This window comes from Loxodonta africana, chromosome 1 (assembly GCF_030014295.1).
Source record: "Loxodonta africana isolate mLoxAfr1 chromosome 1, mLoxAfr1.hap2, whole genome shotgun sequence".
In the NCBI taxonomy this organism is placed as follows: Eukaryota; Metazoa; Chordata; class Mammalia; order Proboscidea; family Elephantidae; genus Loxodonta; species Loxodonta africana.
The window spans coordinates 88,295,920-88,319,526 of record NC_087342.1 but is presented as its reverse complement, the minus strand read 5'-3'; the positions used below and the strand labels follow the sequence as shown (position 1 = coordinate 88,319,526).

The window sequence follows — 23,607 nt, the reverse complement described above, 5'->3', positions numbered from 1 at the left end:
CCTTTCACAGCTACAACACCATCCTATAGTTCTTCTCTCTTCCTATTCCTCTTGCTGAAATGTATTTTCATGGTAGGAAACCAGAGGTGTACTTAGAAATAGATGGAGCACCACACTGGTACCTCTGGCTTACCAGTTGAAGGTAGAAGAGGCTGTTGTGAAGCATGGATAACCAATTAAAGAATTTATGCTGCTGTTGTTTCCTGCCCTTGAGTCGATCCTGAAAACATGGCAGCGCCATGCAGGATAATCTGGGAAGGATGTGATCCACAGGGCTTTCATTGGCTAATTTTGAAAGTGGGTCACCAGGCCTTTCTTCCTAGCTGTCTTAGTCTGGAAGCTCCACTGAAACCTCCTCAACATCATAGCAACACCCAAGTCTCCTCTGACAAAAGGGTGGTGGCTGCTCTTTTGGTCAGGAATCAAACACTGGTCTCCTGCATGAAAGGTGAGAAGCCTACCACTGAACCACCAATACCTCTAATCCATTAAACTAAAGAAAATCCATTGCTGTGGCGTCAATTTCGATTCATGGCGACCCTATTAGACAAAGTACAACTGACCCATAGGATTTAAGCTATAAATCTTTATGGAAGCACACTGCCACATCTTTCTCCTTCGGAGAGGCTGATGGATTTGAATGGCTGTCTTTTTGGTTACCAGCTGAGTAATTAACCACTGTGCCATCAGGACTCCTCAAATTAATTAGTGTTCATTAATCAGCAAACATTTATTGAGCACCCATTAGATTCTGAGCAGTGTGGTACTACTGAATTGTCCTTTTATTATGGGTGGGGGGAATTACAAAGAAATGTATGCTGAGTAAATTTCCTGATTATAAATGTTGGTGTACTATCGATCTTATGTTCTACCAGGAGCATGAATTAGCTAGAACCATTCATATTCTACTTTACATCTCTGCAGGGGATAAAAAATGTAAATTGTAGAGTAGATTTCTCCTCTGGGTGAAGTGATTCCAATTCCTGAGAGATCAATTGGGTGATCTCAGTCTTGAAAAGATATCATTATGATTTACTAAGCAAAAGATAAGAATTCTCTCTGCAAAGGGAAAGCCCTAACCTCAACTTTCCACTGTGTGTATATGGAAAAATAACAACAACAACAACAAAATAGTGTTGATCATAAAACTGTTATTGTCTGCATCCATAATAGCAAAAATTCCACAGGAATTGGGGCTTGGAATGGTAAGGTCAAATAAATCTTTTTCCTTTCAGATAAGATGGAATCTGTAGTAAAAGTACACCATGCTGAGTTCCAAGCATTCAAATAAATTTGATTTTTCATAATACTTGGTTAATTTATTAATGTGCAACTGAAAAAAAAATTTTGTTTTGAAATCAGTTCAAAACTCAGGCAGGGCCAAGATGGCAGAATAGCCAGATGCTTCTGGTGATCCCTCTTACAACAAGGATGTGAAAAATCAGGTGAAATGATTATATTTATGACAAGGTAGGAGGCCTGAACATCAAAAGCAAAGTTAGAAAACGGACTGAGTGACAGGGGAAGAAAGAGACAGTTCAGGAGCAAAGAAGAGTTGCCAGACCTGAATCACTGGGATCCCTCAGGCACCACTCCCAGGAGTGGCTGTGGTGGGCCGGAGGTAGCATTCGGCCGCAGTTTCCCCAGGGAGAAGCAGCTAGCTGCACAGCCTACTCACATTTCCGGAACCAGAGAAGAAGGGCATTCTCGGCAAAAGCTAAGTACGTGGGTATATTTTACTGTGGCCCTCACCCCCCAAGCCAGCTTCAGTGGCTATTGATTCCCCTGGGCCTCAGATAGGCCCCTTTGAGTGCCTGGAGCCATGGTCCTGGACTTGGAGAAGGAATAAATTCACAACAGGGGGAAAAGATAATTTGCTAGCTTCACTAACCTGGGGAGCTCAGGACAAAAGAGGCATAAAATGTCCCTGGAATTTGAATACATTTTCCCCCCTGCATGGATCTGTGTGGGCCTATTTCAGGAGAATAGGCCACTGCTGCCAGACTACAACTGTTTAAGCTGTGCAGTGGATAGGTGGGTGTTTGATATTTGATACTGCTTTGCCTATTAAACAGGGTCCTCACCTACTCACATCAGGGGCCTAAGGACTGGTGGCTCCACTCAGGTGGAGCCACGACAGGGGTCCAAAGATAACTCATCCCTCCCAGTCCTTGCAAACAAAAGCACTGGGTATCCATGGTCCATCTGTAGAACCCACCCACCTGTACATTCTAGGGAACAGAGATGAACTTTCCTCAGAGACACTCAGGGGATGGTTCTCAGCCCCCTGCCTTGTTCAGAGTGTGACCCCCTGCTGCAACCAGATACCAGTACCTACACCAAACAACACTGTTCCTCTAATACTGAAGGAGAGAGGCTCTACCACACCTGATGACCAACTACCTGGACACCTGAGGTGAACCCACACAAGAAATGTGAATGGACTCATAAACTCATATACCTGATAACAGCTCTAGCCATCTGGTGACAGGATGTCAGAGCTCCAAAGGTGAAAATAATCGAGCTAGCTCACTCAAGCAACCCATTTGGGCATATGAAAACAAAACAAAGCAAGAAACTAGGATACAGTAAGCAAACACAAAATAAAGTAATACAATAAGTTATAGATGGCATGGAGACAATAGTCAATATCAAACCACATAAAGAAACAGACCATGATTGCTTCAACAAGCTCTCAAAACAGAGCATCAAAGGATCTTCTAGTTGAAGGTGCCTTCCTGGAATTACTGGATGCAGAATTCAAAAGATTAAAGTACAGAGCTCTTTAAGACATCAGGATGGAGATCAGGCAATATGGAGAACAAGCCAAGGAACACATAAAACAGTTGAAGAAATAAAAAGATTATTCAAGAACATAATGGAAAATCTAATAAACTGCAAGAATCCATAGAGAGATAAAAAAAAAAAAATAGCAATCAGAAATTCAGAAGATTAACAATAAAATTACAGAATTAGACAACTCAGTAGAAAGTAAGAGGAGCAGACTTGAGCAAGTGGAAGGCAGAATTAGAGATCGAAGATAAAACACTTGGCACCAATATATTAGAAGAAAAATCAGATGAAAGAATTTTAAGAAATGAAGAAACCCTAAGAATCATGTGTGACTCTATCAAAAGAAATAACCTAGAAGAGATTAAAGTACCAGAACAGGGAGGAATAACAGGAAATACAGAGAGAATTGTTGAAGATTAGTTGGCAGAAAACTTCCCTAATATTGTGAAAGACGAGAAGGTATCAATCCAGGATGCTCATCGAACTTCACATAAGATAGATTTTAAAAGAAAGTCACCAAGACATATTATAATCAAACTTGCCAAAACCAAAGATAAAGAGAGAATTTTAAGAGCAGCTAGGGATAAATGAAAAGTCATCTACAAAGGAGAATCAGTAAGAAAAAGCTCGGACTATGTGGGAGAAAGCATGCAGGCAGGTAGACAATGTGATGACTTATATAAAGCACTGAAGGAAAAAAACTGCTACCAGTTTTTTCAGGAAAAGTGTCTCTCAAATATGAAGGTGAAATTAGGATATTTCCAGATAAACAAAGGTTTAGGGAATTTGTAAAAACCAAACCAAAACTACAAGAAAGACTAAAGGGATGTCTTTGGTTAGAAAATCAATAATATCAGGTATCAATCCCAGACTAGAACACTGGACAGAGCAATCAGATGTTAACCCAGACAGGGAAATCGCAAAAATAAATCAAGATAAAAAACGATCAAAACAGGGAAACAGCAATGTGATTATGTCAAAGAAGGCAACACTAAAATAATAAAGAGGGACTAAGAAATGCAGTCATAGATCTTTCATATGGAGAGGAAGACAAGTTGATATAAAGAAATAAAAGTTAGTTTTAAACTTAGAAAAATAGGGGTAAATCTTAAGGTAACCACAAAGGAGACTAACTATCCTATGCGTTAAAATAAAATACAAGAAAAAAATAGAGACTCAGCAGAAACAAAATCAACAACAATGAAGAAGAGGAAAAGATGATGTATAAAGACAAACCAATCACCACAAAAAATTAAGTGGGACATAGAATCTGTCAGCAACAGACAAAAAGACATCAAAATGACCACACTAAACTCATACCTATCCATAATTACGCTGAATGTTAATGGACTAAATGCACTGATAAAGGGACAGAGAGTGGCAGAATGGATAAAAAACCATGATCCCTCTATATGCTGCCTATAAGAGATACATCTTAGACTTAGAGACAAAAACAAACTAAAACTCAAAGTATAAAAAAAAAATATCCAGCAAACAACAATCAAAAAGAGCAAGAGTAACAATATTAATTTCTGACAAAACAGACGTTAAAGTTAAACCCACCACAAAGGATAAGGAAGAACACTATATAACGATAAAAAGGGACAATATACAAAGAGGATATAACCAGATTAAATGTTTATGCACCCAATGACAGGGCTGCAAGATACATAAAACAAACTCTAACAGCATTGAAAAGTGAGATAGAGAGCTCCACAATTATAGTAGGAGACTTCAACACACCACTTTCGGTGAAGGACAGGACATCCAGAAAGAAGCTCAATAAAGACACAGAGGATCTACATGCCACAATCAACCAACTCGACCTTATAGACAAATACAGAACACTCCACCCAACAGCAGCCAAGTATACTTTCTTTTCTAGTGCACATGGAACATTGTCTAGAGTAGACTGCATATTAGGTCATAAAGCAAGCCTTAGTAGAATCCAAAACATCAAAATATTACAAAGCAGCTTCTCTGACCATAAGGCCATAAAAGTAGAAATCAATGTCAGAAAAAGCTGGGAAAAGAGATCAAAGACTTGGAAGCTGAACAATAGCCTGCTCAAAAAAGGCTGAGTTATAGAAGACATTAAGGATAGAATAAAGAACTTCAGAGAATCCAATGAGAATGAAAATACTTCCTATTAGAGCCTTTGGGACACAGCAAAACCAGTGCTCAGAGAGTCAATTTGTATGCATAAATGCACACGTACAAAAAGAAGAAAGGGCCCAAATCAAAGAATTATCTCTACAACTTGAACAAATAGAAAGAGAGCAACAAAAGAAACCTTCAGGCACTGGAAGAAAGGAGATAATAAAAGTTAGAGCAGAACTCAATGAAATAGAAAACAGAAAAATAATTGAAAGAGTTAACAAGACCAAAGGTGGTTCTTTGAAAAAATTAACAAAATCAATAAACCATTGGCCAGACTGACAAAAGAAAAACAGGAGATGAAGCAAATAACCCAAATAAGAAATGAGATGGGTGATATTACAACAGACCCAACTGAAATTAAAAGAATCGTATTAGATCACTCTAAAAAATTGTGCTCTAACAAAGTAAGAAACCTAGAAGAAATGGATGAATTCCTAGAAACACACTACCTACCTAAACTAACACAAACAGAGGTAGAACAACTAAACAGATCCATAAAAAAGAAGAGATTGAGAAGGTAATCAAAAAACTCCCTACAAAAAAAAAAAAAAAAAAAAGCCCTGGCCTGGACAACTTCACAGCAGACTTCTACCAAAGTTTCAGAGAAGAATTAATACCACTGCTACTAAAGGTATTCCAGAACATAGAAAAGTATGGAATACTCCCAAACTCATTCTATGAAACCACCCTGATACCAAAACCAGGTAAAAACCCCAGAAAAAAAAAAGAAAAAGAAAATTGGAGACGTATATCCCTCATGAACTTAGATGCAAAAATCCTCAACAAAATTCTAGCCAATAGAATTCAACAACATATCAAAAAGATAATTCACTATGGCCAAGTGGAATTCATACCAGGTATGCAGGGATGGTTCAACATTACAAAAACAATTAATGTAGTTCATCATATAAATAAAACAAAAGACAAGAACCACATGATTTTATCAATCGATGCATAAAAGGCATTTGACAAGGTTCAACACCCATTCACGATAAAAAGTCTCAGCAAAAAAGAAATAGAAGGGAAATTCCTCAATATGATAAAGGGCATTTATACAAAGCCAACAGCCAACATCACCCTAATTGGAGAGAGCCTGAAAACATTCTCATTGAGATCGGGAACCAGACAAGGATGCCCTTTATCACCACTCTTATTCAACATTGTGCTAGAGGTCCTAGGCAGAGAGATTAGGCTAGATAAAGAAATAAAGGGCATCCAGAGTGGTAAGGAAGAAGTAAAAGTATCTCTATTTGCAGATGACATGATCTTATACACAGAAAAACCTAAGGAATCCTCCAGAAAACTACTGAAACTATTAGAAGAGTTCAGCAGAGAATCAGGATACAAGATAAACATACAAAAATTAGTTGGATTCCTCTACCCCAACAAAAAGAACATCGAAGAGGAAACCACAAAATCAATACCATTTACAGTAGTCCCCCAGAACATAAAATACCTAGGAATAAATCTTACCTGAGGTATAAAAGACCTATACAAAGATAACTACAAGACACTACTGCAAGAAACCAAAAGACACTTACTTACATAAGTGGAAAAACATTATCTTGCTCATGGATAGGAAGACTTAACATTGTAAAAATACCTGTTCTACTCAAAGGGATCTATAGATACAATGCATTTCCGATCTAAATTGCAAAGACATTTTTTAATGAGATGGAGAAACAAATCACCAACTTCATATGGAAGGCAAAGAGGCCCCGAATAAGTAAAGCATTGCTGAAAAAGAAGAAAGTGGGAGGCCTCACTCTACCTGATTGTAGAACCTATTATACCGCCGCAGTAGTCAAAAGAGCATGGTACTGGCACAACAACAGATACATAGACCCACGGAACAGAATTAAGAATCCAGACATAAATCCATCCACATATGAGCAGCTGATATTTGACAAAGTCCCAAAGTCAGCTAAATGGGGAAAAGACAGTCTGTTCAACAAATGGTGCTGGCATAACTGGATATCCATCTGCAAAAAAATGAAACAAGACCCATACCTCACACCATGCACAAAAATGAACTCAAAATGGATCATAGACCTAAATATAAAATCAAAAACAATAAAGATCATGGAAGGAAAAATAAGGACAATGCTAGGAGCCCTAATACATGGCATAAACAGCATACAAAACATTACTAACAGTACAGAAGAGAAACTAGATAACTGGGAGCTCCTAAAAATCAAACACTTATGCTTCACAAAAAGAGTATAAAGATTACCTACATACTGGGAAAAAGTTTTTAGTTATGACATTTCCGATCAGTGCCTGATCTCTACAATCTACATGATACTGCAAAAACTGAACTCTAAAAGACAAATAACCCAAAGGATATGAACAAGCAGTTCACTAAAGAAGACATTCAGGCAGAGAACAGATACATGAGAAAATGCTCATGATCATTATAGAAATGCAAATCAAAACTACAATGAGATTCCATCTCACTCCAACAAGGCTGGCATTAATCCAAAAAACACAAAATAATAAATGTTGGAGAGGTTGTGGAGAGACTGGAACGCTTCTACACTGCTGGTGGGAATGTAAAATGGTACAACGATTTTGAAAATGGATTTGGCTCTTCCTTAAAAGGCTAGAAATAGAACTACCATACAGTCCATCAATCCCACTCCTTGGAATATATCCTAGAGAAATAAGAGCCTTTACACAAACAGATATATGCACACCCATGTTCATTGCAGCACTGTTTACAGTAGCAAAAAGATGGAAGCAACGAAGGTGCCTATCAATGGATGAATGGATAAATAATTTATGGTATATTCACTCAATGGAATACTATGCATTGATGAAGAACAATGATGAATTCATGAAACATTTCATACCATGGAGGAATCTGGAAGGCATTATGCTCAGTGAAATTAGTTGCAAAAGGACAAATATTGTATAAGACCACTATTATAAGAACTCCAGAAATAGTTTAAACAGAGAAGAAAATATTCTTTTGTGGTTATGAGAGGGGGCAGGGAGGGAGGGAAAGAGAGGCATTTTCACTAATTAGATAGTAGATAAGAACTATTTTAGATGAAGGGAAAGACAACACACAATACAGGAGAGGTCAGAACAACTGGACTAAACCAAAAGCAAAGAAGTCTCCTGAATAAACTGAACACTTTGAAAGGTAGTGTAGCAGGGGCAGGCTTTTGGAGACCATGGTTTCAAGGGACATTTAAGTCAATAGGCGTAATAAAATGTATTAAGATAACATTCTGCATCCCACTTTGGAGAGTGGCGTCTGGGGTCTTAAACGCTAGGAAGCAGCCACCTAAGTTGCATCAATTGGTCTCGACCCATCTGGAACAAAGGAGAATGAAGAACACCAAATACAGAAGGTAATTATGAGCCCAAGAGACAGAAAGCCCAGAGACTACATCATCCTGAGACCAGAAGAACTTGATGGTGCCCATCTACAACCAATGACTACCCTGACAGGGAATACAAGAGAGAATCCCTGAGGGAGCAAGAGAGCAGTGGGATGGAGACTCCAAATTCTCATCAAAAGACCAGGCTTAATGGTCTGACTGAGACTTGAAGGACCCCAGTGGTCATGGCACCCAGGCCTTCTTTTGGCCCAGGACAGGAACCATACCCAAAGCCAACTCTTCAGACAGGAATTGGACTGGACGATGGGTCAGAACATGATACTGGTGAAGACTGAACTTTGTGGATGAAGTAGACACAAGAGACTATGTTGGCATCTCCTGTCTGGAGTGGAGATGGGAGGACGGGGTGGGGGGAGGGAGGTGGTCAGAAGCTATCTAAAAGGCTAGAAAAGAGAGAGTGGAGAGTGATTATGTCAGCAAATTGCATGTGCAACATTGTATGGAGTACATATAAGTATTGATAAGGTGTGCCAAAAAAAAAATAAAAAATGGATGGTCGTAAGTACAATTCATGGTAAATATGTCAAAAGCTGAGGATTGGAGGTGGGGCCAAGATGGCGGACTAGGTAGACGCTACCTCGGATCCCTCTTGCAACAAAGACTCAGAAAAACAAGTGAATTGATCACATACATAGCAATCTACGAACCCTGAACAACAAACACAGATTTAGAGACGGAAAATGAACAAATATGGGGAAGCAGCAATTGTTTTCGGAGCCTGGAGCCAGCGTCCCAGACAGGTAACCTTTGGCGCCCAATTTAGGGCAGGGCCCAGGGGAGCTGATGGCGCAAACAAGGGGCGCAGCCCTATCCCCCTGAACTCACCCCGGGAGGAGGCCCAGCCGGTCCACGTGGGTGGTGTGGTGACGCAGCCAGTCAGAGAAGTCCCCGGGAGGCAGTGACTGGTCTTGGAGCTGGGAGAGCAGTGTCCCAGCCGGGGAATCTTGCCGCCAGGCATTTGACTGGGCGCTGTCACGGCGCAAGCATGGAGAGCTGCTCCACTCCCCTGAACTAACCCCAGGAGGGGGCCTAGCCGGTTCGTAGGGGCAGCGCTGCGACAGGGCTGGCAGGACGAGAAGTCCCCAGGAGGTAGCGACTGATTTTGGAGTCGGAAGTGCACAGTCCCAGCAGGGGAATCTTGACGCTGGCGTGGGACTGGCAGCGGAGGATCTGACCGCGGCTTCAGTGGGCCAGATCCCCGGGGGCAATCTCCACACAGCCAGCACACATAGGCAACATGCCCCTTGGGAATCTCAGATAAAATAGTCATTCCAAGGAAGACAAGCAACTCTGGCTATATTCTGAGGTGCTACTCTCCTATTTCTCTGATCCCTCCCCCACCCTCCCCAGGCGGCTTCATTAACATTGGAATTTCCTGAGCCAGAGGGACAACGGCCCCCAGCTCCTCGGCGGCTTTGCTTTTCCCTCCTTTTTTTTTCTTTTGGTCTTTTCCTAACCCACTCTTTCGGCCTGAGAGAAGGAAACACAAAAAACCCAGGGAACAAAAATCCACCCCTAATTGGACTAAAAACACAGAACCAGCTACAGCCAAGCATATATGATCCAAATCTCAGACTTTCATCCTTACAGGGAACAAGGTGGCGGTTATAATCCAAAGGCAGTTCTGATAGGGATCTGACTGCATTTTTTTTTTTAGCGGATTTTCTGGAAAAACTAGTTTCCCAGTGATGGCTCGGAGACAGCAGTCCATATCAAACCACATAAAGAAGCAGACCATGACAGCTTCTACAACCCCCCAAACAAAAGAATCAAAATCTTTCCCAAATGAAGATACAATCCTGGAATTATCAGATACAGAATATAAAAAACTAATTTACAGAATGCTTCAAGACATCACGGATGACCTCAGAAATGAAATAAGGCAAACTGCAGAAAAAGCCAAGGAACACACTGATAAAACAGTTGAAGAACTCAAAAAGATTATTCAAGAACATAGTGGAAAAATTAATAAGTTGCAAGAATCCATAGAGAGACAGCATGTAGAAATCCAAAAGATTAACAATAAAATTACAGAATTAGACAACGCGATAGGAAGTCAGAAGAGCAGACTCAAGCAATTAGAATGCAGACTGGGAAATCTGGAGGACCAGTGAATGAACACCAACATAGCTGAAAAAAAAATCAGATAAAAGAATTTAAAAAAATGAAGAAACCCTAAGAATCATGTGAGACTCTATCAACAAGGATAACTTCCATGTGATTGGAGTCCCAGAACAGGGAGGGAGGACAGAAAACACAGAGAAAATAGTTGAAGATCTGCTGACAGAAAACTTCCCTGACATCATGAAAGACGAAAGGATATCTATCCAAGATGCTCATCGAACCCCATTTAAGATTGATCCAAAAAGAAAAACACCAAGACATATTATCATTAAACTTGCCAAAACCAAAGATAAAGAGAAAATTTTAAAAGCAGCCAGGGAGAAAAGAAAGGTCTCCTTCAAGGGAAAATCAATAAGAATAAGTTCAGACTACTCAGCAGAAACCATGCAGGCAAGAAGGGAATGGGACCACATATACATAGCACTGAAGGAGAAAAACTGCCAGCCAAGGATCGTATATCCAGCAAAACTCTCTCTGAAATATGAAGGCGAAATTAAGATATTTCAAATAAACACAAGTTTAGAGAATTTGCAAAAACCAAACCAAAGCTACAAGAAATACTAAAGGATATTGTTTGGTCAGAAAACCAATAATATCAGATACCAGCACAGCACAAGGTCACAAAACAGAACATCCTGATATCAACTCAAATAGGGAAATCACAAAAACAAATTAAGATTAATTAAAAAGAATACTCATAACAGGGAATCACTGAAGTCAATATATAAAAGATCACAATAATCAAAAAGAGGGACTAAATACAGGAGACATTGAACTGCCATATGGAGAAGGATACAAGGCGATATAGGACAATACAAGTTAGGTTTTTACTTAGAAAAATAGGGGTAAATAATAAGGTAACCACAAACAGGTATAACAACTCCATAACTCAAGATAAAAGCCAAGAAAAATGTAACGACTCAACAAACATAAAGTCAAACACTACGAAAATGAGGATCTCACAATTTACTAAGAAAAACGTCTCAGCACAAAAAAGTATGTGGAAAAATGAAATTGTCAACAACACACATAAAAAGGCATCAAAATGACAACACTAAACACTTATTTATCTATAATTACGCTGAATGTAAATGAACTAAATGCACCAATAAAGAGACAGAGAGTCTGGGATTGGATAAAGAAACACGATCCGTCTATATGCTGCCTACAAGAGACACACCTTAGACTTAGAGACACAAACTAAAACTCAAAGGATGGAAAAAAATATATCAAGCAAACAATAAGCAAAAAAGAAGAGGAGTAGCAATATTAATTTCTGACAAAATAGACTTCAGACTTAAATCCACCACAAAGGATAAAGAAGGACACTACATAATGATAAAAGGGACAATTGATCAGGAAGACATAACCATATTAAATATTTATGCACCCAATGACAGGGCTGCAAGATACATAAATCAAATTTTAACAGAACTGAAAAGTGAGATAGACACCTCCACAATTATAGTAGGAGACTTCAACATACCACTTTCGGAGAAGGACAGGACATCCAGTAAGAAGCTCAATAGAGACACGGAAGACCTAATTACAACAATCAACCAACTTGACCTCACTGACTTATACAGAACTCTCCACCCAACTGCTGCAAAGTATACTTTTTTTTCTAGCGCACATGGAACATTCTCTAGAATAGACCACGTTTTAGGTCATAAAACAAACCTTTGCAGAATCCAAAACATCGAAATATTACAAAGCATCTTCTCAGAACACAAGGCAGTAAAACTAGAAATCAATAACCGAAAAACTAGGGAAAAGAAATCAAATACTTGGAAACTGAACAATACCCTCCTGAAAAAAGACTGGGTTATAGAAGACATCAAGGAGGGAATAAGGAAATTCATAGAATGCAACAAGAATGAAAATACTTCCTATCAAAACCCCTGGGACACAGCAAAAGCAGTGCTCAGAGGCCAATTTAGATCGATAAATGCACACATACAAAAAGAAGAAAGGGCCAAAATCAGAGAACTGTCCCTACAACTTGAACAAATAGAAAGTGAGCAACAAAAGAATCCATCAGGCACCAGAAGAAAACAAATAATAAAAATTAGAGCTGAAGTAAATGAATTAGAGAACAGAAAAACAATTGAAAGAATTAACAAAGCCAAAAGCTGGTTCTTTGAAAAAATTCACAAAATTGATGAACCATTGGCCACACTGACTAAACAAATATAGGAAAGGAAACAAATAACCCGAATAGGAAACGAGAAGGACCACATCACAACAGAACCAACTGAAATTAAAAGAATCATATCAGATTATTACAAAAAATTGTACTCTAACAAATTTGCAAACGTAGAAGAAATGGATGAATTCCTGGAAAAACACTACCTACCTCAACTAACACATTCAGAAGTAGAACAACTAAATAGACCCATAACAAAAAAAGAGATTGAAATGGTAATCAAAAAACGCCCAACAAAAAAAAACGCCCTGGCCCGGACGGCTTCACTGCAGAGTTCTACCAAACTTTCAGAGAAGAGATAACACCACTACTACTAAAGGTATTTCAAAGCAAAGAAAATGACAGAATACTACCCAACTCATTCTATGAAGCCACCATCTCCCTGATACCAAAACCAGGTAAAGACATTACAAAAAAAGAAAATTACAGACCTATATCCCTCATGAACCTAGATGCAAAAATCCTCAACAAAATTCTAGCCAATAGAATCCAACAACATATCAAAAAAATAATTCACCCTGATCAAGTGGGATTTATACCAGGTATGTAAGGCTGGTTTAATATCAGAAAAACCATTAATGTAATCCACCACATAAATAAAACAAAAGACAAAAACCACATGATCTTATCAATTGATGCAGAAAAGGCATTTGACAAAGTCCAACACCCATTTATGATAAAAACTCTCACCAAAATAGGAATTGAAGGAAAATTCCTCAACATGATAAAGGCCATCTATGCAAAGCCAACAGCCAACATCACTCTAAATGGAGAGAACCTGAAAGCATTTCCCTTGAGAACGGGAACCAGACAAGGATGCCCTTTATCACTGCTCTTATTCAACATCATGCTAGAAGTCCTAGCCAGGGCAATTAGGCTAGACAAAGAAATAAAAGGCATCCGGATTGGCAAGGAAGAAGTAAAATTATCTCTATTTGCAGATAACATGATCTTATATACAGAAAACCCTAAGGAATCCTCCAGAAAACTACTGAAACTAATGGAAGAGTTTGGCAGAGTCTCAGGTTATAAAATAAACATACAAAAATCACTTGGATTCCTCTACATCAACAAAAAGAACACCGAAGAGGAAATCACCAAATCAAAACCATTCACAGTAGCCCCCAAGAAGATAAAACACTTAGGAATAAATCTTACCGAGGATGTAAAAGACCTATACAAAGAAAACTACAAAGCTCTACTACAAGAAATTAAAAAGGACATACTTAAGTGGAAAAACATACCTTGCTCATGGATAGGAAGACTTAAAATAGTAAAAATGTCTATTCTACCAAAAGCCATCTATACATACAATGCACTTCCGATCCAAATTCCAATGTCATTTTTTAAGGTGATAGAGAAACAAATCACCAATTTCATATGGAAGGGAAAGAAGCCTCGGATAAGCAAAGCATTACTGAAAAAGAAGAAGAAAGTGGGAGGCCTCACTCTACCTGATTTCAGAAGCTATTATACAGCCACAGTAGTCAAAACAGCCTGGTAATGGTACAACAACAGGCACATAGACCAATGGAACAGAATTGAGAACCCAGACATAGATCCATCCACGTATGAGCAGTTGATATTTGACAAAGGCCCAGTGTCAGTTAATTGGGGAAAAGATAGTCTTTTTAACAAATGGTGCTGGCATAACTGGATACCCATTTGCAAAAAAATCAAACAGGACCCATACCTCACACCATGCACAGAGACTAACTCCAAGTGGATCAAAGACCTAAATATAAAAACGATAAAGATCATCGAAGAAAAAATAGGGACAACCCTAGAAGCCCTAATGCAAGGCATAAACAGAATACAAAACATTACCAAAAATGATGAAGAGAAACCCGATAACTGGGAGCTCCTAAAAATCAAACACCTATGCTCATCTAAAGACTTCACCAAAAGAGTAAAAAGACCACCTACAGACTGGGAAAGAATTTTCAGCTATGACATCTCAGACCAGCACCTGATCTCTAAAATCTACATGATTCTGTCAAAACTCAACCACAAAAAGACAAACAACCCAATCAAGAAGTGGGCAAAGGATATGAACACACACTTCACTAAAGAAGATATTCAGGCAGCTAACAGATACATGAGAAAATGCTCTCGATCATTAGCCATTAGAGAAATGCAGATTAAAACTACGATGAGATTCCATCTCACTCCAACAAGGCTGGCATTAATCCAAAAAACACAAAAGAATAAATGTTGGAGAGGCTGCGGAGAGATTGGAACTCTTATACACTGCTGGTGGGAATGTAAAATGGTACAACCACTTTGGAAATCTATCTGGCGTTATCTTAAACAGTTAGAAATAGAACTACCATACAACCCAGAAATCCCACTCCTCGGAATATACCCTAGAGAAACAAGAGCCTTCACACAAACAGATATATGCACCCCCATGTTTATTGCAGCTCTGTTTACAATAGCAAAAAGCTGGAAGCAACCAAGGTATCCATCTACGGATGAATGGGTAAATAAATTGTGGTATATTCACACAATGGAATACCACGCATCGATAAAGAACAGAGATGAATCTGTGAAACATTTCATAACATGGAGGAATCTGGAAGGCATTATGCTGAGTGAAATTAGCCAGAGGCAAAAGGACAAGTATTGTATAAGACCACTATTATAAGATCTTGTGAAATAATATAAACTGAGAAGAACATGTACTTTTGTGGTTACGAGGGGGGGAGGGAGGGAGGGAGAGGGTTTTTTTACTGATTAATTAGCTGAAAAGAACGGCTTTAGGTGAAGGGAAGGACAACACTCAATACGTAGAAGGTCAGCTCAACTGGACAGGACCAAAAGCAAAGAAGTTTCCGGGATAAACTGAATACTTCAAAGGTCAGCGGAGCAAGGGCGGGGGTTTGGGAACCATGGTTTAAGGGGACTTCTAAGTCAATTAGCAAAATAATTCTATTATGAAAACATTCTGCATCCCACTTTGAAATGTGGCATCTGGGGTCTTAAAAGCTAGCAAGTGGCCATCTAAGATGCATCAACTGGTCTCAACCCACCTGGAGCAAAGGAGAATGAAGAACACCAAGGTCACACGACAACTAAGGGCCCAAGAGACAGAGAAGGCCACATGAACCAGAGACCTACATTATCCTGAGAACAGAAGAACTAGTTGGTGCCCGGCCACAATCGATGACTGCCCTGACAGGGAGCACAATAGAGAACCCCTGAGGGAGCAGGAGATAAGTGGGATGCAGACCCCAAATTCTCATAAAAAGACCATACTTAATGGTCTGGATGTGACTAGAGGAATCCCGGCAGTCATGGTCCCCAAACCTTCTGGTGGCACAGGATGGGAACCATCCCCGAAGACAATTCATCAGACATGAAAGGGACTGGGCAGTGGGTGGGAGAGAGATGCTGACGAAGAGTGAGAGCTAATTATATCAGGTGGACACTTGAGACTGTGGTTGCATCTCCTGTCTGGAGGGGGGATGGGAGGATAGAGAGAGTTGGAAGCTGGCAAAATTGTCGCAAAAGGAGAGACTGGAAGGGCTGACTCCTTAGGGGGAGAGCAAGTGGGAGTAAGGAGTAAGATGTATATTAGCTTATATGTGACAGACTGACTTGATTTGTAAACATTCACTTGAAGCTCAATAAAAGTTATTAAAAAAAAAAATTCAAGAAAAAAAAAAGCCGAGGATTACCTGTGCAACCCCAAGGTTTACCAATTTTTAATATTTTGACTCATTTATGTTCCCATTCTACCTCGATATATTTACATATTATATTTTTTCTTAGCCCTATTCTACTTAATATTTCAGTTTGTATTTCCGAAGACACTTGGTCTCTTAAACACTGTACAGTGATCAATTCAGGAAGCTTAACACTGATATAGCACTATTTTCTAATGTACAGTCCATATTCTGATTTTGTCAATTGGCCCAATAACGTCCTCTATACGAACAATTCTTTCTCATCCTGGATCACCTATTGTACTTAGGTGTCATTTCTGACCCTGGCCTCTTTGGCAGCCTATTGTAAAGCACTGCATCAATGGGTTTGCTTCAAAATATTGGGCAACATGGTCTGTCCCTGCCAGGATGAGCTGATACACTGGAATCAAGAGTGGTCTCATGCTCCTGAGTGTTAAGCAAGTGTCACAATTAGCCATTCAGTAGACTGTACCTGCTGAGAAGCAGCCAGGTCATGAACCTGTTTCTCCGTGAAGGCTTCCGTACTCACGTAGCCAGAGAAGTCTGTCACCTGGTGCAAACAGTGCATCAAAGGCAACAACGGTACCACAGAACGCATCTGCCCGACCTACGTGTTCATTAACAGCTACACTAGCAGCACAATTCAAGGAAAATCTCATAACACGTGTTGAAGGATGGCCTGCAGATCATGCAGAGAAGCGGCATCCAGATCGCATGAGGAAGCCCGTAACATGGGAAGCGTTCAGAAATAGGCCCTGAATTAAAAAATTTGAGATCTTTAGTCTGAGTACGTGAGATTCAAGCAACTTGTCCAGAGCAAAGGATGCTATTTTTTTTTTTAATAATTTTTATTGAGGTTTAAGTGAATGTTTACAAATCAAGTCAGTCTGTCACATATAAGCTTATATACACGTTACTCCATACTCCCACTTACTCTCCCCCTAATGAGTCAGTCCTTCCGGTCTCTCCTTTCGTGACAATTTTGCCAGCTTCTAACCCTCTCTACCATTCTGTCTCCCCTCTAGACAGGAGATGCCAACACAGTCTCAAGTGTCCACCTGATACAAGTAGCTCACTCTTCATCAACATCTCTCTCCAACCCATTGTCCAGTCCCTTCCGTGTCTGATGAGTTGTCTTCGGGAAGGGTTCCTGTCCTGGGCCAACAGAAGGTTTGGGGACCATGACCGCCGGGATTCCTCTAGTGTCAGTCAGACCATTAAGTATGGTCTTTTTATGAGAATTTGGGGTCTGCATCTCACTGATCTCCTGCTCCCTCAGGGATTCTCTGTTGTGCTCCCTGTCAGGGCAGCCATCGGTTGTGGCTGGGCACTGTCTGGTTCTTCTGGCCTCAGGATGATATAAGTCTCTGGTTCATGTGGCTCTTTCTGTCTCTTGGGCTCATAGTTGTCGTGTGACCTTGGTGTTCTTCATTCTCCTTTGCTCCAGGTGGGTTGGGACCAATTGATGCATCTTAGATGGCTGCTTGTTAGCATTTAAGACCCCAGACACCTCATTTCAAAGTGGGATGCAGAATGTTTTCATAATTGTATTATTTTGGCAATTGACTTGGAAGTCCCCTTAAGCCATAGTCCCCAAACCCCCGCCCTTGCTCCGCTGACCTTTGTGGTATTCATTTTATCCCGGGAACTTCTTTGGTTTTGGTCCAGTCCATTTGAGCTGACCTTCCGTGTATTGAGTATTGTCCTTCCTTTCACCTAGAGTAGTTCTTATCTACTAACTAATCAGTAAATAACCCTGTCCCACCCCCCCTCCCCCCCTCGTAACCACAAAAGTATGTGTTCTTCTCAGTTTATACTATTTCTCAAGATCTTATAATAGTGGTCTTATACAATATTTGTCCTTTTGCCTCTGACTAATTTCACTCAGCATAATGCCTTCCAGGTTCCTCTATGTTATGAAATGTTTCACAGATTCATCACTGTTCTTTATCGATGCGTAGTATTCCGTTGTGTGAATATACCACAATTTATTTAACCATTCATCTGTTGATGGACAACTTGGTTGAGGTTGCTGTTTTTGAGACAACAAATTAAGGAACTTGGAAAGGTAAAAAATGAGAATTTTTTCACAGTGTGAGGATGTGAATAATTGCGCATGGTTCTGAGTACAAGAACTGTAAATCTGTTGCCCAATCTTAACATTTTTGAGCAGTATTTAAGTAGATTTTGGACAATTAAGCTGGGCAAAGGAAACGACCACGGCATGGGTCCGTGAGGGTCAATTCAGGGGAAAGGCACAGACTGATTTGTAAAGCCCTTGAAATATATATTTCTTGTAGATGTATTCCTCACATTGTAAATATGTTGTGTAGAGTGAAGCCATGGGATGCCATGTGTAATAGAGCTTAAAAACCAAAAACCAAACCCAGTGCCGTCGAGTGGATTCCAACTCATAGCGACCCTATAGGACAGAGTAGAACTGCCCCATGGAGTTTCCAAGGAGCTCCTGGCGGATTTGAACTGCCAACCCTTTGGTTAGCAGCCGTAGCACTTAACCGCTAGGCCACCAGGGTTTCCGGAGCTTAGACATCCGAAATTAATCAATACTGAGGTAACTAAAAAACTAGCCTTTTACATGTAAACTTGTCTGTAAGATTAGTTTTCAAGAAAAAAAAAATCGGAGGGGGTTAATTTAGCATTCAGAAATCTGCATTTTCAAAAATTTAGTGCAAGTGCCAGGGAACCTGTGTCTAAGGATACGATTTCGAACCACATTGGCAGTGTACAGAGTATGGTGAAACAACTGCTTCCATGTTTGCATCTGATCAAGAGCAGTGTTTCTGCATTTGTTTTACAGAGAAAAGTTTTCATTTCCCGTGTTTTCCATTTTCCTCTGAAATTGTGATTTTATCCATTTTTTTTTTAAGGCTCCTCTTTTTCTCCTTTCTGAAGGCACTGCTGCTATGGCACTTTTCTGTAACTTTTTCATTCCTGTGTACGGTAGCTTCAAATTGTAGTGATAGAGCATAACCCACTTGTTTGTGTGAATTAGTGAAATCCATTTGCACCCTGTAAGAACGGAGTTAAAAGTACCAATGGGCATGTGTGCTGAAAGTACACTGATTGCTCAAATATAAGGAAATAATCCAGTGAACTTGGTTGTGGAAGGGGGAAGAAGAAACAAAGCTAATCAGATGTGAATTGTATCTGTTGTAATAAGCATGTTAGAACAAAACAAAACTAAAGCACACTGGGAGTCAACAACAACAACAACAACAAAAAGAACAAATCCAGTGCTGTGAAGTCGATTCTGTCTCGTAGTGACCTTGTAGGACAGAGTAGAACTGCCCTATAGAGTTTCCAAGGAGCACCTTGCGGATTTGAGCTGCTGACCCTTTTGTTAGCACCCATAGCACTTGACCAGTATGCCAGCAGGGCTTCCACACTGGGAGTACACTGAACATCATCAGAATAGAATAATAGAAGGCAAATAATGCAAAGATATTGGGTGGTTGAGAGACAGAGATCTATATAGAAAAGGAGCAGTGTGTGTGAATCAGGGAATGCTTCCTGGAGAAGATGACTGAATTTTTACTCTCAAAGAGAAAAGTAGGGATGCAGAGGCCACCTCAAAGGTAGCTGGGAGGTGGCAGCCACTCTGAGAGTTGAGAGGCAGGAACTAGGCAAGTTGGTGGGTGGGGGAGGGGTGTTGGAGGGGCTGTAGGATGGCAGCAAGTATCTCCCATCACAGGGTCTCTTTTCTGTGCTTAAAAGCCTCATCTCATCTCAATATTTGTCCAGATGACCTCTCTTTGTCTCTTTTTTTATTTCTTACTTTTCTTCCTCCCATTGTTCCTTTCACCCTCACGGATATTTTTCTTCTCTTTAACGTTGTTTTATCATACTGTTAAATATTTGAACAAAATGTTTGTTGAATCTTAGAAACCTCCTATGTTCCTCTCCCTGATCACACCATCTACCTTCTCTTGAATACCAAAAAACCGAAACCAAACCCGTTGCCATCGAGTGCCATAGAGTTTTCAGGGAGCGGCTGGTAGATTCAAACTGCCGGCCTTTTGGTTAGCAGCCATAGCTCTTAACCACTACCCCACCAGGGTTTCCTTCTCCTGAATAGGCAATTGCTATTCAGATTCTTCTTCTTCTTCTTTTTTTTTTTTTAAATAAATTATTCTTACGTTGTCTTAAAGCATCACATTTTTTGTATTTTTTAAAAAAAAAAAGCCAAGTGCTTCTTATTCATCTGTCAACTGTTATTCTAATACCGTTTTGAATTTCTTGTGTTCTTACTCATTTGGCAACTTCCTCTCTTGCTCTGTATGTTATTTCTGAATCTTCTCCATTTACATCATCCTTTGAATCTCTTCTGTTCTCTCGTCTTTCAGACCATGTCTTTTCTGAACCCCTACTCTCTTCTAGTCCTTCTTTTCTGACACCAACAAAGTCAGACACCACTTTCCCCGCTTCCACTTAATTTTATCATTCCATGCCTGCATCTATTCCTTTATTGATCACCAAGGAGTCACTATTGTACTAGATGCTACAAGGGATTAAACAATGAATCAGAGAGAATTTCTGCCCTATTGCTCAGTAAAAGATAATCAGGTTATTTCTTTAGCAGTTCCCATTTGTACCAGGGACTGTGCTAAACAATTTCCTGAATACCTGATTCTCAAAAGAATCCTGCAAGGTAGTTGATATCATTCCCATTTTACAGAAGAAGAAATTGTCTTGGAGAGGTGAAGTCATTTTCCCAAAGTTGCTCAACCAACAAGTGCCGGAACCAGGATTTTAGATCCTGTTTGATTTCAAATCTGGTGCTCCTGCTGGCTCCACTATAGAGGACATGTGGAAATTTGATGGGCCATAGGAGAAGAATAAACTTGTAACTTACCTGCAATCAAGTCAGAATCTCCTCATCGCCTTGCTGCCAGACCTCTCCCAAGACAAGGAGCTCCTGGACTGGTTGGAGCCCCCACTTGATCCTCACAATGAGAACTGAGAGCAAACTAAGGAGAAATGGGCACCCTTGAAGGGATTGGACATCAAGTCTCAAGGTAATACTGTCGATTGTACATGCTATTGCCACACATTTTTCAAAGTAATCACTACTACTTTATGACCGGGAAGTTATTACTATCTTCTGTCATTGTTTTCAGATGAAAAACTGAAACACAGAGAGGAAATATAACTTGCTCAGAATCCTACAGACAGAGCTGAGACTTGAACTCATGTGGACTGACTCCTTGCCTAACCGCAGCCCAGCACCACTTCTCTTCTTGCCACGTGAGGCCTTGGCCAGAGATAGCTCTTAGTGTGGAACTCTTTGTCAGCGACCTCCCCTCCTTAGTTCAGGAAGTTAACCTCTATTTTAGTGGCACTGGAGGTAGAAAGGGAGGCATGGTGAGGGAATGGAGGGAGGGATGCCAGGACTCCCATTCCAGGGACAGAAACAACTCATTAATTCTGGCAAGACTCTGGAGACCCACAGCCCACAGACAATTAATTATCTATTGGCACTAATGATGGTTAAGAAAATGGGGAAGGAAACCACAGGAAATTCACCAGCCAATGGTGCTCCCTGTGGTAAATGACAAGGTCATCGGCTGCTCTCCTCTGTCACTGGGAAATAGAAGGTCATTGTTCTTCCTAGTGTCCAATGCTATCTTCTCAAGTCTATTTTGAATCCATTCAATATCCCCTTATTTTGGTTTATTCTCTCCTTGGTGAAATTGTTGTCATTTGCATAGTATAAAATGCACAGGTTTTAAGTGTATAGTTTGAATTTTGACAACCAGAATAATGATACAGAATATTTTTGTCATTCTACAACCTTCTCCTATGCCTCTTTCCTCCATAACTGCCCCCCCCATACTGCCCATCCCCCCTTGTCCAGAGGCAACCACTATTCTGATTTCTATCACCATAGTTTAGTTTTGCCTCTTGTAAGACTTCATGCAAATGGAATCATGCAATATGTACACCCTTGAGTCCAGCTTCTTTCACTGAGCATAATTGTTTTGAAATTTGTCCGTGTTGTTTCATGTGTCAGTAGCTCTTTTCTTTTTTTTTTTTTAAATCAGCTTGGCACAATTTACATACGATAAAATGCACACATTTCAATTATGTCATTCAATTAATTTTGACAAACATATACACCTGGATAACTATCACCTTATTCAAAATTTGGAGCATTTCTCTTACCTTAGAAAGTTCTTGAATGTCCTGCCTCAGGCAAACAATTATCTGATTTCTGTCATGCTAGGTTAATTTTTTTCCTGTTGTAGGACCTTTATGTAAATAAAATCAGGTAGTACGTAGGGTTTGTTTCTGGCTCCTTTTGCTCATCATGTTATTGAGATTCAGCGGTAGTGGTTCATATATTAGTAGCTTGTTCCTTTCTATTGCTAATAGTATTAAACTGTATGAACACACTACAATTTGTGTATCCATTCACCTGTTGAGCACCATTTGGGTTGTTTCCAGCTTTTGACTGCTATGAAAAACTACCATAAACATTTACATACGGTTCTTTGTGTGGACACATTTTCATTTATCTTGGGTAAATACCTAGAAGTGGAATTTCTGGACCATATGATAAGTGTCTGTTTATAAAAAACTGCCAAATTGTTTCCAAAGTGGTTGTGCCGTTTTACACTCCCAAGACCTCCACATCGTCAGTAACACTTGCTACTGTCTGTCTGTTGGTTTTAGGCATTCCACCAGGTATGAAGTGCTCTTTCATAGTAGTTTTGATTTGCAATTTCCTGATAGTTAATGATGTTGATTGAACTTTTTGTCATGTGCTTATTCATTCTCACATATCTTTTATTCAAGTCTTTTGTCCATTTTTATTGGCTTGTTTGTCTTGTTAGAAGTTGTAGGCATTAATTATATAATACATGCATATAGAATAAAAAAATACATATGGAATATATAGTAAAAATTTCTCTCATACTATATCTTACCTTTTCATTTTCTTTTTTTTCTTAAATTTTGTTTATTTTGTTGTTGTTGTTGAGAATATACACAGAAAACATACGCCGATTCAACAGTTTTTAGGTATACAACTCAGTGATATTGATTACATTCTTTGAGGTGAGCAACCATTCTCATCCTCCTTTCTGAGTTGTTCCTCCGTCACTAACATAAACTCACTGCCCCCTAAGGTTCTTAGCTAACCTTTCGAGTTGTTGTTTTCAATTTGTACCCATATAGATCTTAAAAGAGCATAATGCTCAAGGCT

General features: G+C 39.7%; 1 pseudogene; it reads left to right on the top strand.

Moving 5' to 3' along the window:
* The first annotated feature begins 16,802 nt into the window (after window positions 1–16,802).
* On the top strand, window positions 16,803–18,613 carry LOC135232824 (WW domain-containing adapter protein with coiled-coil-like; annotated as a pseudogene).
* The last annotated feature ends 4,994 nt before the right edge of the window (window positions 18,614–23,607 follow it).